A 12,500-nucleotide genomic window follows, 5' to 3' on the forward strand; every position below is an offset into this window, starting at 1 on the left:
TTCACGCTATCTCAGGCTTCTGGACATCTTGGCTGGCCGGAAGGATCGAAAACATCTGTCAGGTGTAGTCCTTGTTAATGGACAAAAGCAACCAGAGAATTTCAAATGTATCACCGGATATGTTGTACAGGTTGGTTGAAGAAAGCCAAAGTGACAAACACACACACACACACAGCTTTTAGAATTGTCTTTAAATAAAACAGAACTTATTACAGAGATTTTTTCGGCAAACGGCAAAATGTTACTTTTACCAAAATCAAAGAGACGAAAACTGACTGCAATGAAATTCTGCAATGTTGTTTCGCATAGATAGTCGTGACATGATTCTACGTCGTTGTACGCTTTGTCTCATCAAAATACTGAGTTGCTAATGGAAGATGGCGTATTATGAACATATTAGCATCAAATGATCACAGAATTTCCATGCAAAAGGGAAACGTGTTTTTGGTGGATGGATTGTAATGTTGACTAATATGTGCAGCTGACGTGAGAAAACGTATCATATGAACAATGATTGATGTTGCCTTTGGATATGATTTGGAAAATGAAGCACAATTGTATTCAAGGCAATGCAAAACTCAAACTGACGTTGCTCAGGTTTTGTGTCAGTCCGCTTTTTCTTTCCTTGTTATCGATTATGCATGGAATCGTAGTTCATTATGCATGGTTCTCTAGGCGTAAACACTAACGGCTTAGTTGACCAGTGACATCATGGACCTCAGCGTTTATACCATCTACTGACGTTACACCAGTCACTTGACTCTGAAGATGAGTTACGCTTAGGTTAGCTAAACATCATTCAATGTCACCCTAATCAGTCCTCAGGACTACACTCACCCGGACGATCGTACTTCTCTTTAAGAATTGTAGTGGGTTAATTTAAGGACGGTGCCTACTATTATTATTGTGCATACGTTCTGCGCATCCTAAAAAACTACGCAGAGAAAGCATAACTTAGCAAGTGCTCTTGGTATCCAAAAAGAAAATTGGGGGTAACCATGCATTTTTTAGAGATAATTGAGCTTCATTTTGGAAAAGGACGCCATACATTGCCTTGTATTTTAAAGCTTTTTATAAATATTGTTGATTGATTATCTTTGAAAAATGCGTGGTTTCCCCCAATTTTCTTTTTGGATTTCAATAACACTTGTTAAGATCTGCTTTTCTCGCATACTCATAAACCGCGCAAATATACCTTTGAATTAGTAGGCACCGTCCTTGATGCTTTCTAACACACTTTCTTAATAAGGAAGTTCATTCAACACTTAATTGAACCCCACTCTATGCATTCAGTTTTTTATAATTTTCCAGGATGATGTTGTGATGGGAACTTTAACGGTGAGAGAGAACTTGCATTTCTCTGCATCCTTAAGACTCTCCAGAAAGCTGAGTAAACACGAGCGTTCAAAGAGAGTAGAGGAAACTCTTAGCGACTTGGGCTTGTTTCATGTGGCGGAGTCTAAAGTACGTACAGATAAGTCTAATGGTAATGGTAATGCATTTGTATACTGCACATATCACATCAGTCTCGAGGTGGTTTACAATTCTCTGAGAGTTAGACCACCAACATCGAGGGTCTCCAGTGTTTGGGTTCTTTTACGTCCCACAGTGTTGGTTAACAGGAAGGGTTGTAAGACGGGGCCCACGGCTTATAGTCCTTATCAGAGAAGACTTGAAAGTCTAACCATTTGCAGATGAAATTACAAAGGCAGCACTTTCTCCTCAGTTAGTTTTAAGAAGATGAGCATCGCTGGGTCCAACTAGGGTTTGACACATTGACCCCTTGGAGTGAAACTTGACATACTTTACTCTGTCTAACGCCAGACGACTTTACTCGTCAATGGGGGGGTGTCCTAGGGCGTTTGAGGTGTGAATGGGTTAACCCACTGACCCCTGGGAGTGACACTTAATAGATTTTACTCTGTCTAACGCAAGACAAGTTTACTCGTCAATGGGGGTGTCCTAGGGCATTTGAGGTGTGAATGGGTTAACCCACTGATCCCTGGGAGTGACACTTGACAGATTTTACTCTGTCTAACGCAAGACCAGTTTACTCGTCAATGGGGGTGTCCTAGGGCGTTTGAGGTGTGAATGGGTTAACCCACTGAACCCTGGGAGTGACACTTGACAGATTTTACTCTGTCTAACGCAAGACCAGTTTACTCGTCAATGGGGGTGTCCTAGGGCGTTTGAGGTGTGAATGGGTTAACCCACTGACCCCTGGAAGTGACACTTAATAGATTTTACTCTGTCTAACGCAAGACAAGTTTACTCGTCAATGGGGGTGTCCTAGGGCATTTGAGGTGTGAATGGGTTAACCCACTGACCCCTGGGAGTGACACTTGACAGATTTTACTCTGTCTAACGCAAGACCAGTTTACTCGTCAATGGGGGTGTCCTAGGGCGTTTGAGGTGTGAATGGGTTAACCAACTGACCCCTGTAAGTGACACTTAATAGATTTTACTCTGTCTAACGCAAGACAAGTTTACTCGTCAATGGGGGTGTCCTAGGGCGTTTGAGGTGTGGTGAATGGGTTAACCCACTGACCCCTGGGAGTGACACTTAATAGATTTTACTCTGTCTAACGCAAGACCAGTTTACTCGTCAATGGGGGTGTCCTAGGGCGTTTGAGGTGTGAATGGGTTAACCCACTGACCCCTGGGAGTGACACTTAATAGATTTTACTCTGTCTAACGCAAGACAAGTTTACTCGTCAATGGGGGGTGTCCTAGGGCATTTTAGGTGTGAATGGGTTAACCCACTGACCCCTGGGAGTGACACTTGACAGATTTTACTCTGTCTAACGCAAGACCAGTTTACTCGTCAATGGGGGTGTCCTAGGGCGTTTGAGGCATGAATGGGTTAAGCAGTCTCCTCCATTAAGCACGTGATCTTCCGCACGAAAGTCCGCTGCTCAAGCAACTGGGCCACAATTCTATATGAAATCAGCGGCAACTGTCTTTGCATGAAATGATTTAAAATTTAAAAATTGGGGGATTGCTTTTAAAATTATGCCGAGCCTTTTCAATTATTGCCATTCATGAAAAGGGCTAGAGGAGAAACAAAACGCTACAAAAGCGCTGTACCAGTCTTCCTGAAAGTTCTAGAATTTTTCGGCAAGTGGTAAGCCGTTTTCTTGGGCCCTAACATAGCCAAGAAACAATGCTTTACTAATGCTGTCCAGAAATAACATCGAACAAAACACATCAGAAAAAATATTCTTGCAAATTTCTGGAACTGAGAAAAATGGAAATCATCCACGGAGCTCATCTGTGCGTAAATTCATTAATTTTATTTGCTCATCCTCCAGGTTGGAAACGAGTTTATTCGAGGAATATCTGGAGGTGAACGCAAACGTACCAACATTGGAATGGAACTTATATTGGCACCATCTGTTTTGTTTCTTGATGAGCCAACCACTGGGCTGGATGCAGCCACAGCTGTGTCCGTTGTTCAGCTTCTTCAAGGGTAGGGAAGGTCGTTACTGCCTCGCTAAAGTAAATTCTTTGTGAAAAAATTCCTGCGCGTGAACAGCCACTCGAGAATGTGTGAAAGAGCGCGGTCGAATTCTTTGACTACAGAATTTGACCTTGTCCCTCAGCGTTTTCCTCGGCGTTTTCCAGCGTTTTAACGTAATAAAAGAATAGCTTTTCAAACGTAAAACAAATACTTTTATTATGCTTAACCGGCAGTTAACGCTGATGAAAACCGTTTGAAATGCAAATACCTTTTAAAATACGGATATGGTATATTCAATGGAGTGGACAAGGCTTCGGTCGTTAAGATTCATTTAAGTATTGCCAGTCAAGTAATCACTGCAGGTGTAATTGAAAACTGTTGCTTAGAGCGTTGTTAGTCCTACTCAGAACAAATAAATGACGAAGGCAGACACTCTAATCGTCCTATTTCTAACCGGTGACAAAGAACTACAATGATGGTTAAACGTCTTGGGACATTTCGTTTAAAATTCTTGGGACATTTCGCGACATGCAGATTAATCTATGCACCACTTGCGGCCCCCCCCCCCCCCCCCAGAAAAAAAAATATAGCTGTTTGCTTTCAACAACATTGTAGGAGGTGGAAAGGGGGAACGGTAAACACCCCCTCTAATCGCAAATCAGGTCCTTCTTATAGATATTTTTTCCTTATTTAAAAAACGTTTTCGTTGACTGCCACCTGGAATCTTGTCCCCCATTGTAGCGCCGTGTAGACTGTCGGTCATTGAGGATAAGTTTCATGACCCATCAGTTTTCACAATGTCATTTACTGTCGCTTTATCCTTTATAGGCTCGGTCACCGTGGCAAAACCGTGATTATGTCCATACACCAGCCTCGCTACTCGATATTAAAGACCTTTGACACCATTTCATTACTGTCCAATGACGAGTTTGTGTACCAGGGCCCCGCAAATCAAGCAATGAAGTACTTTGAGGATGTAGGTGATTATTATAGTTCGTAATGCGCTTTTCACCCGATTGTGGAAAATAAATTTCGCCAGTTGCTTTGCTTTTGTATTCTTGAGCCATGTGATTGCCGCAAAAATCTTACACCACATTGAGGCCTATCGGCGGCAATCGAAGAACTTGCTCGCAACCTCGTCTCCAGGGTCTTTGTGGCTTTCAGCCTTTCAGCCACCTTTCTGAAAGTAGAAGAGCCCGGTGTTGTGGTGCCCTTTCCGGAGCTGCCCGTATTTGCTTTGCGTGTGATTGGCTATGTGGGTTATGTACATTTGCAATTAACCCAAGTAATTTTGCAACCGTCAACGGCCTCATATGTTCTTCATATGGCTATTTTGTGATTGACGTTTCAGTGAGTTAGACTAAAAAAAGGCATTGCGCTGTGAAACTGAACTTTCTACATTCTGCAATGGATAAATCGTGCTTTTAAGACTTCGATGCCCATACTTTCGAAGTTGTTACCTAAAGTTGAACACCTTACCACCTCAGTAAAAACGGGCTGAATCCCAAATATGATTCAATTAACCTACAATACAAAATTTCAGCCCATCTCAGCCTTTCTTTCTTTCACTTTCGGGTAATGTAAAATGTTTGGCTATGCGTGATTTGTATAGTCCGCCAACACGTTACATTTAGATAGCATATATCAGCATATATCTTCCTTCATGATTACGTTTCTATTTTTTGCTCAAAGGTTTTGTTTGTGAACCACATAATAATCCAGCAGACTTTTTCATGGATGTAATAAATGAATGTGACGCCGCTCACGGATTGAGTAACAGCTCAGGTATAGTCTTACTCCTCCCGTATTTTTCCTTTCTTTCTCTACCTCCCATCTGCTAACCCTTGTCTCCCCTCCCCTCCTGAATCCCTTATTGTTTGTTCCCTTCCACTGTTGGATGTACCAGTTATATTAAGTCGAATAATTCAATGTCAGTGTAATAAATAGGCCAAAGACCGCGTTTGATCTCAATCAGCGGAATCTGGAGCCAAGTAAATCTGTTTTAGTTCCCAGGTGCTCATCGTCCAAGGGCATTCTGCGATATGGGAACAAGTCAGAACCCATCATTTGCCAACCCATACTCTACCTCTGAAATGACGATTATCGACAATTCCTAATCCTAAATTGACCCTTATCGTCAATTTAGGACGCTTAGCGCTTGATAGGGATTATGGGAAATTAAATCTGTTTCCAAAATCGGAACCCCAATGCCTGAACTCGGAGGACTCGAACCTAGGAATGTTCGATTAAACACCCTTTCAGTTAACCACTAGACTACCACATCGCTAGCTGCCAGAACAGTATTATTTTTTAATATGTCAATATTTTTTCTCCCCAATGCGGTTGTAAACGTGTATTATTACCCGCTAAAAAACAAGTTTAAGAACGGTGCCTACTATTGTTATTGCGCATACGTTCTGCGCATCTCGAGATACTCGGATTTCCTATCGGTGATGCTTACTAATACAGGGATATTTTTGCGCAGGTTAAAACTATCCGGAGAAAGTAGATCTTAGTAAGTGTCCTTAGTATCCAAAAAGAAAATTGGGGGTAACCATGCATTTTTTGAGAGATAATTAAGCTTCAATTTGAGAAAGAACGCCATACATTGCTTTGTATTTTAAAGCTTTTTACAAATATTATTCATCAATTGTCTTTGAAAGATGCGTGGTTAACCCCAATTTTCTTTTTGGATTTCAATAACACTTGCTAAGATCTACATTTCCTGCATAATCACACACCGGAGAAAAAATAGCTTTAATTAGTAGCTATAGGCACCTTCCTTAAACTGGAGAAAATGTTGGTTACGAAACCTCAAGAGAAAGCTAATAATTTTAAAATCAAGCACTAGGCTTAACCACTATTCAACAATGATTTTATTTATACTAAGTAGAGTCGGTACAATTGGCAGCCAGTTGATCTTTACTGGTTAAGTGGATGAAAACGGTTCTTTTAAAGTGAGTGCTCCGGGCTTAAATACTGTCAAGAAAATGCAGCTTTTACTTTTTCTGTTTTCATCTGCTACCAGAAGACCTGGGACAGGGTAATCTAAATTGACAACAACTCTCAATCCAGAGAAAAGAAGGAATTGTCGATAGTCGTCATTTGAAAGGTAGAAATCATGTTGCACTTGACGGTTTTTCCGTCTTGTGACTGCTATGCAACGACTCACTACTAGTCCGACTGATGAAGGCAAAGTAATGCAGCCGAAATATTTCGATCCCGTGATTTTATACCTTTCTAAGTCGTAATCTTTTAATAATAATAATAATAATAATAATAATAATAATAATAATAATGGTTTTCTTCAGCATTTCCACAAGGTGGCTCTTCATCTGCTAAAATATGTCATCTAAAATAAAAATAAATATATCTATTTACAGTGCATAACAGAAACGTTAAGTTAAAAAATTATCTTTGACCTTTTTCATTAAAAACTTAAAAGTCATCTTAGAAAACTAGTTAAAATCACGACAGTTCCTTACATATCCAGGTAAAATATGAAAGCTTTTAGCAGCTTGGTCTTGATAAATATATGACACTAATGGGATTTCAAGCTGCATAGCTGCACTGGACCTCAGAGTTCGATTGTGCATAAATTGCTTCAGTCGCAAGTAACCTGGCCATTCACAAGAATAAATCACCATGTGAACTAGCTTTAACAGCTGCCATTCGATATGTTCTTTGACTGGTAGCCAACTTAGCTTTATAATATCCTCACTTTCAACAAATTTGCCTACAACAAAGCTCGCCCATGCTGTTTGAATTCTCTGTAGGCGTTTAACAAGGTAATGTGGTAAATTATGATAAACAACACAATTGTAGTACAACTTGGAAAGTACTAGGGCCTGAACTAACACTACTGTTTGCGAATATGAAATGGAAGAAAGTTCCTCAGTTTCTTTAAGATTCCAAGAGTGCGATAGCAAGAAGCTGAAGTTTGCTTGACATTTTCTTCCCATTTTAGGTTGTGATCAATGTGGGTCCCTAGACACACGTTCTAAGGATATACTTCCAACTCTTAAGTCAATGTCAATGTTATTAAGTTCATGATAGGAAGAGAGTTTAGTGGAAGATAATAACATGTACTTTGTTTTGCTGGGATTTAAAGCCAGATTTGCTTCATTAGCCCAACATTGCAGTTTATCCACATTACGTTGCACTGAAATAACACAGTTATGAATCCAGAACTTAACATTCTCTTATTTAATTTATTCTTGTGTAGCCAGTTTAATATTTACTCGCTGTCACGCTAAAACCCCCAGGATGTTATAACTTAAGAATGAACTACAATCCTGGTCAAAACTGTTGGGCAGCGAAAGAAGAACACGCGTTGCTCATATAACGATGGAGGCCTGTACAGTAAATTCTCTACTTTTCGCCCAAAATTTGACAAGTGTCCTGAAGTCTTTTGACCCGGATTGTAGTTTTAACTTTTTTTCAAAACAAAGAATATAACTAATAAAATGATTGTTATTTTTTAGAAACAACTGTTGTGTCGATGGGAGAGGGCCATTCCTCAACTATGCCGCCAAATTTGCCGGAGATCTTCAGGAAGTCACAGTTTGCTAAAATTGTCCAGGATTATATGGGTGGGTCGGTACAGCAGGTCCACATCAGCTAAATAGCTGCCACAACTTCAACCTGCTCAAATAAATAAATAACATAACATAATAGTAAATTGATTTTTAGGAACAGGTTTTCCCATGAAAAGTATTATGTTTTCCTTGATGCTGAGATATCTCTGTTTTGATTGGCTTTTACAACAGTGTGCGTTCAGAATCTCCCAAGGAAAGTGTATCTACTCGGGAAAGGATAGACTTCCATGCCAAGTATAGGAGAGATAGAGACCCCTTTGATGAGCTCCTGACCAACTGAACTTGCGTCGTGGTGTCATCAGCGATTGAAAGTTTCTTGAGGTGCCTTTGTTTTTCTTAGCTGGTTACAGTATCTGGACGAGCAGCGAAAAACATACTGAGAAATCCACAGACATCAATTGTTCAGGTGAGAGACTCCCACGTTGGCTCACCTTGGGCTTTTTCTGGCTTGTCACGCTATCTTAAGTAACTATTGCGTGAAGAGCCAAAATAAATCACGCTCGCCTTGTGCTTTCTATTTATACTTTCCGTTATACCCTAAGTGGACTGTTTTTGCTATCATCGTCTTGTCTGAATGAAAGCGGTATTTACGCATTGTTTTTATTTGCGATTAAATATTTTCTTTTGTTTGTTTTTTAAAGCATAACATTTGCGTTTGTGTTGGATTTCAAAGAATAAAACTTTCAAAAATTTCGCTTTTGGGCAAACCTTGCATATAAAATTTTTAATGAAGACATCGACTTCGTCCTCTTCGAGGAAATGGCTTCGTTAAGCGATCAATGGCCATAACGTCAACCGCTGCGTTATTTATTAAATGTTTACGGGATTTTCTGTATTGAAGAAAGTCACAGAAAATCGATGATTTCATCCCCGCAAAAAAAACAAATATTCTGGAAAATGTGTTTATTTCTCACTGGCGGTGAGAATGCAACCAATTTTTTAAGGGCAGTTGTCACCTAACCCTAGTTCAGTTGCCTAGCAACCACAAGTCTACTGTAGCTTAGTGGTAGAGTATCCGTAGTAATCGGAAGGTCATATCTTCGACTCCTGTTTAAAGCCGTCGGGTTTTTTCTTTTCCGAGTATTCCCGAGTGAGTCAGTATTGATCGATCTTTCCGATCAGTGATTCACATTGATGAAAAATTGTTAGGCGTTGCCCACGGTTTTAATTAAAGTTCTTATAAAGACAAACCATTTCAGGTGTAAAAAGGCATTTACAGAAGTCTTTTAGCAAATTGCCTTCCTGTCCGTTCTTTCCTCTTCGTTTATTTTAACCCAGAAAATAGATATGATTCTAATGCTACAAATCACACCGAGCATATTTGATTTCCAAGTTTCGTGACCTCAGTCATCAAAATAATAGTCTCGTTAAAAAATGTGCACAGGAATCCCATCTACTATTTGCTTGAAAGCGCTCATATTGGATATGCGATAAAAATGTGCATCCGTCGAACTCGGTATCGCGACAAGTTCCTTAACACTGGGTAATCTGTCTCCAAGGGCCACAAGAAAGATTTCTGGCCCGAGTGCTTTGATCCGACTGACTGCCCAAGTTAAGCTCTGTAGGTTTTCTGTAGCAGGCCCATTAGCTACCAGTAGCACTCTCTTTTTACTTCCTTCGCGAACTCCAGAAGCGGTTCAGAAGCAATCCGTTTTGTGTCGTTTCGAGAGCATTCAGTATGCTTTTGTTTCCTCCTTGATGGTGCATTCTACTGATGAGTAGTTCAGTTGTGAGCTGGTGAATAACCATAGAAAGTCTAGAATTGAACAGTGAAGAGACTTAAGGACGTTCGCGCGAAATTTTTTCAACATTGATTTTTTCTGAAACTTTTACCACTGTAAGATAATGAGTTAGTTATGTCAGAAATGTAAAAAAAATGGGGGGTCACCGACTTCGTTTTAAAGAGAACATGCCCGGAAAAACACCCAAAATGTGACAAAAGCGGGCTTCGTTAGCGAATAAGGCCAGTGTCTGTAAACCCAAATATCTTGCAATTAAATCTTTGAAGTGAAATCTTCTCTGCCAAATATTGTTTAAGTGGACTTATTAAGTGAATTTAGTCAACTGGTGAGGTTCCTTAAAGATCAAGTTCGCATTTAGCGACCACAGTTTCACGCGCCTTGCAGCCGCAAGATGGCAGGATTTGATGTCCCTTGAGCAGAATTTTTTTAACTTCCCACATTGATTTTTTGTTCATTTCTGGACAACGTGGAGATAATTGTAAATAAAATCTGTTTCTGGAAAGAAAAATAGGGGTCACCGAACGTCCAAGAGCGTTAAATCCAGACAAAGCTATAGCAATGGCCTTTTGCCCTATCATTTCTCATTTTATTACTTAGTGCGCGCGCTCGTGTATGACGTGGCGTGTGCATTTGCTTGCGCAGTAAGGCTGCGCAGAAACAATTGGCGCGAACGTCCTGAAGAGGGACACTTTGCATTAACTTTGTTTAATAAGGTCTTGTGTCGTCAAGTTTAGGTGCACAAATAACGAAAGAGCTTGGGGAGAGTATGCGCCTTTTATTCCCAGTCCCCAGTTTTTATTGCTTTGGCCGCACTTCTGCTAATATATAGACTTAGCCAAGCCTGAATGCGGAGCTTCCGGGTTATTTATTTCATTTGCGTTCGGTTGAAAACATGGATCCTCAAAGACCTATAAAAGTAATTAACTTTTCTGGACTTAATTATTTATAGCAATGTGGCATAGAATATCTCATTTTATAAACGCCAAAAAGACGGCCACGAAGTAGTTGGTGCATTAAAAAATCGTGGCTCCAACGCAAATGTTTATCTTCATCACTAACCTCAATTCCTCGATGTTGTTTTTCAGCGGCCGTTCTAAAATTGCTTGAAAGCATTTCCCTGAGATTTTTTCCATCCTTTAGCAGAGAATTTTCCGTGAAAAATCATTTCGAAGAGTCCATAAAAAGCAATTATGTTTGCACATACAGTACAAACCACGTAAACCCCTTCACTGTGGTCACATTGGCATACATGGAGGGGTGGACGTAAGTACAGACGGTCGCGAATGACGTCATAGCTAAAACTAACATTTTTCGCATCAATTGGTTACCTTAAGCGTGGTGCTCCGCGCGCGCTCCGGCGCGTGGAGTTTAGCACATCCCACAGTAGAAAACTTAGCAAAGACGACGCAACGGCGACGGCAACGGCAACGAGAACGTCATCTCAAAATATAAATTCGCGTTATTGTAATCATGACTTGGTGACTATTTCAACCTTTTGAATATGACAAGGTTGTGGTAGTTCCTCAAAATTTACATTGGTCGGAATGGCGCTTAATTTAGGCGAGAAAATTATAATCTATCCTCGAGTGCTGAGGTGCTTCCTAAAACCACAGGTAACCCAGGCTCACTGCGTGTAGGTAAATATAGAGAACATATGAGGCGAAGTTTAGGTCTGAAAATTTGCTAGAAAATGGAAATAAAAATCGATAAAACTTACCATGTGGTGAGCTGCTGTTGTCTTTAATACGTACAGGAAGTTTCGGGGAAAATGGTGCCCGTTCACCTTCCTTCATAATATAATGACAAGGTAGGAGACGGAAGCCAGCTTATGGACTCCGATGGACCCAAAACAAGCACGATTTGTTTCGCGAAAATCGAGTCCAGTTGCTAAATAAACACGCCAGGCTCGTGGAACATGAATTTCTCTAAACCATGAATCCACTGAAGCATCTCCAGGTAGCAACGCAAAGCCACCAGACTCCGTAAAACTTGTAAGTTAACCGGCTAAAATGGCGGCCAGAAAGCGTTGTGGTTGTTTTGGGTCCATCGGAGTCCATAAGCTGGCTTCCGTCTCCTACCTTGTCACTATATTATGAAGAAAGGTGAACGGGGTCCATTTTTCCCGAAACTTCGTGTACGTATTGAAGACAACAACAGCTCACCACATGGTAAGTTTCATCGATTTTTATTTCCATTTTCTAGCAAATTTTCCGACCTAAACTTCGCCTCATATGTTCTCTATATTTACCTTCACACGGTGAGCCTGGGTTACCTGTGCTAAAACCTCAAATTTGGCTATTTTACGTTGTTGTTTTGCTGGCGACGGCAAAGAAATGGACAAAAGCGAAAAATGCACGTGCAGGGCGTGCAAACTGCCCAGTAATTATGCAAATTTGTGAAGTTCTAATTGCCGTCTCCGTTGTCGTTGCTTAAGTCCTCTAATCTGAAAGCCTAGTACGGGCTACAATTGGCGACCTTTTGCCATTACAACAGTTCCAGTGTTGATCCTTTTGCTTACCTTGGGTGACTTAAAATTGAAGCTTACAGAGGCATTGGCACCAAATGTTATTGCAGCGAATCGTGAGTCAGGCTCAAACCTTGTCACCAGGCTCTTCGCAAAACTTACACTGACAGTGAAGTCGGCCCTGGATATCGACTCGGATGAATCGAGAACAAACACGACGTCATAATATGGAGTGA

The 12,500-nt window shown here is 40.6% G+C and overlaps 1 pseudogene; it reads left to right on the forward strand.

The window, feature by feature from the left end:
• Nucleotides 1-12,500, forward strand: part of LOC138036256 (broad substrate specificity ATP-binding cassette transporter ABCG2-like) — a 47,406-nt pseudogene that overhangs the window by 11,299 nt on the left and 23,607 nt on the right.

Source organism: Montipora capricornis, unplaced genomic scaffold (genome assembly GCF_036669925.1).
Source record: "Montipora capricornis isolate CH-2021 unplaced genomic scaffold, ASM3666992v2 scaffold_475, whole genome shotgun sequence".
Taxonomy (NCBI): Eukaryota; Metazoa; Cnidaria; class Anthozoa; order Scleractinia; family Acroporidae; genus Montipora; species Montipora capricornis.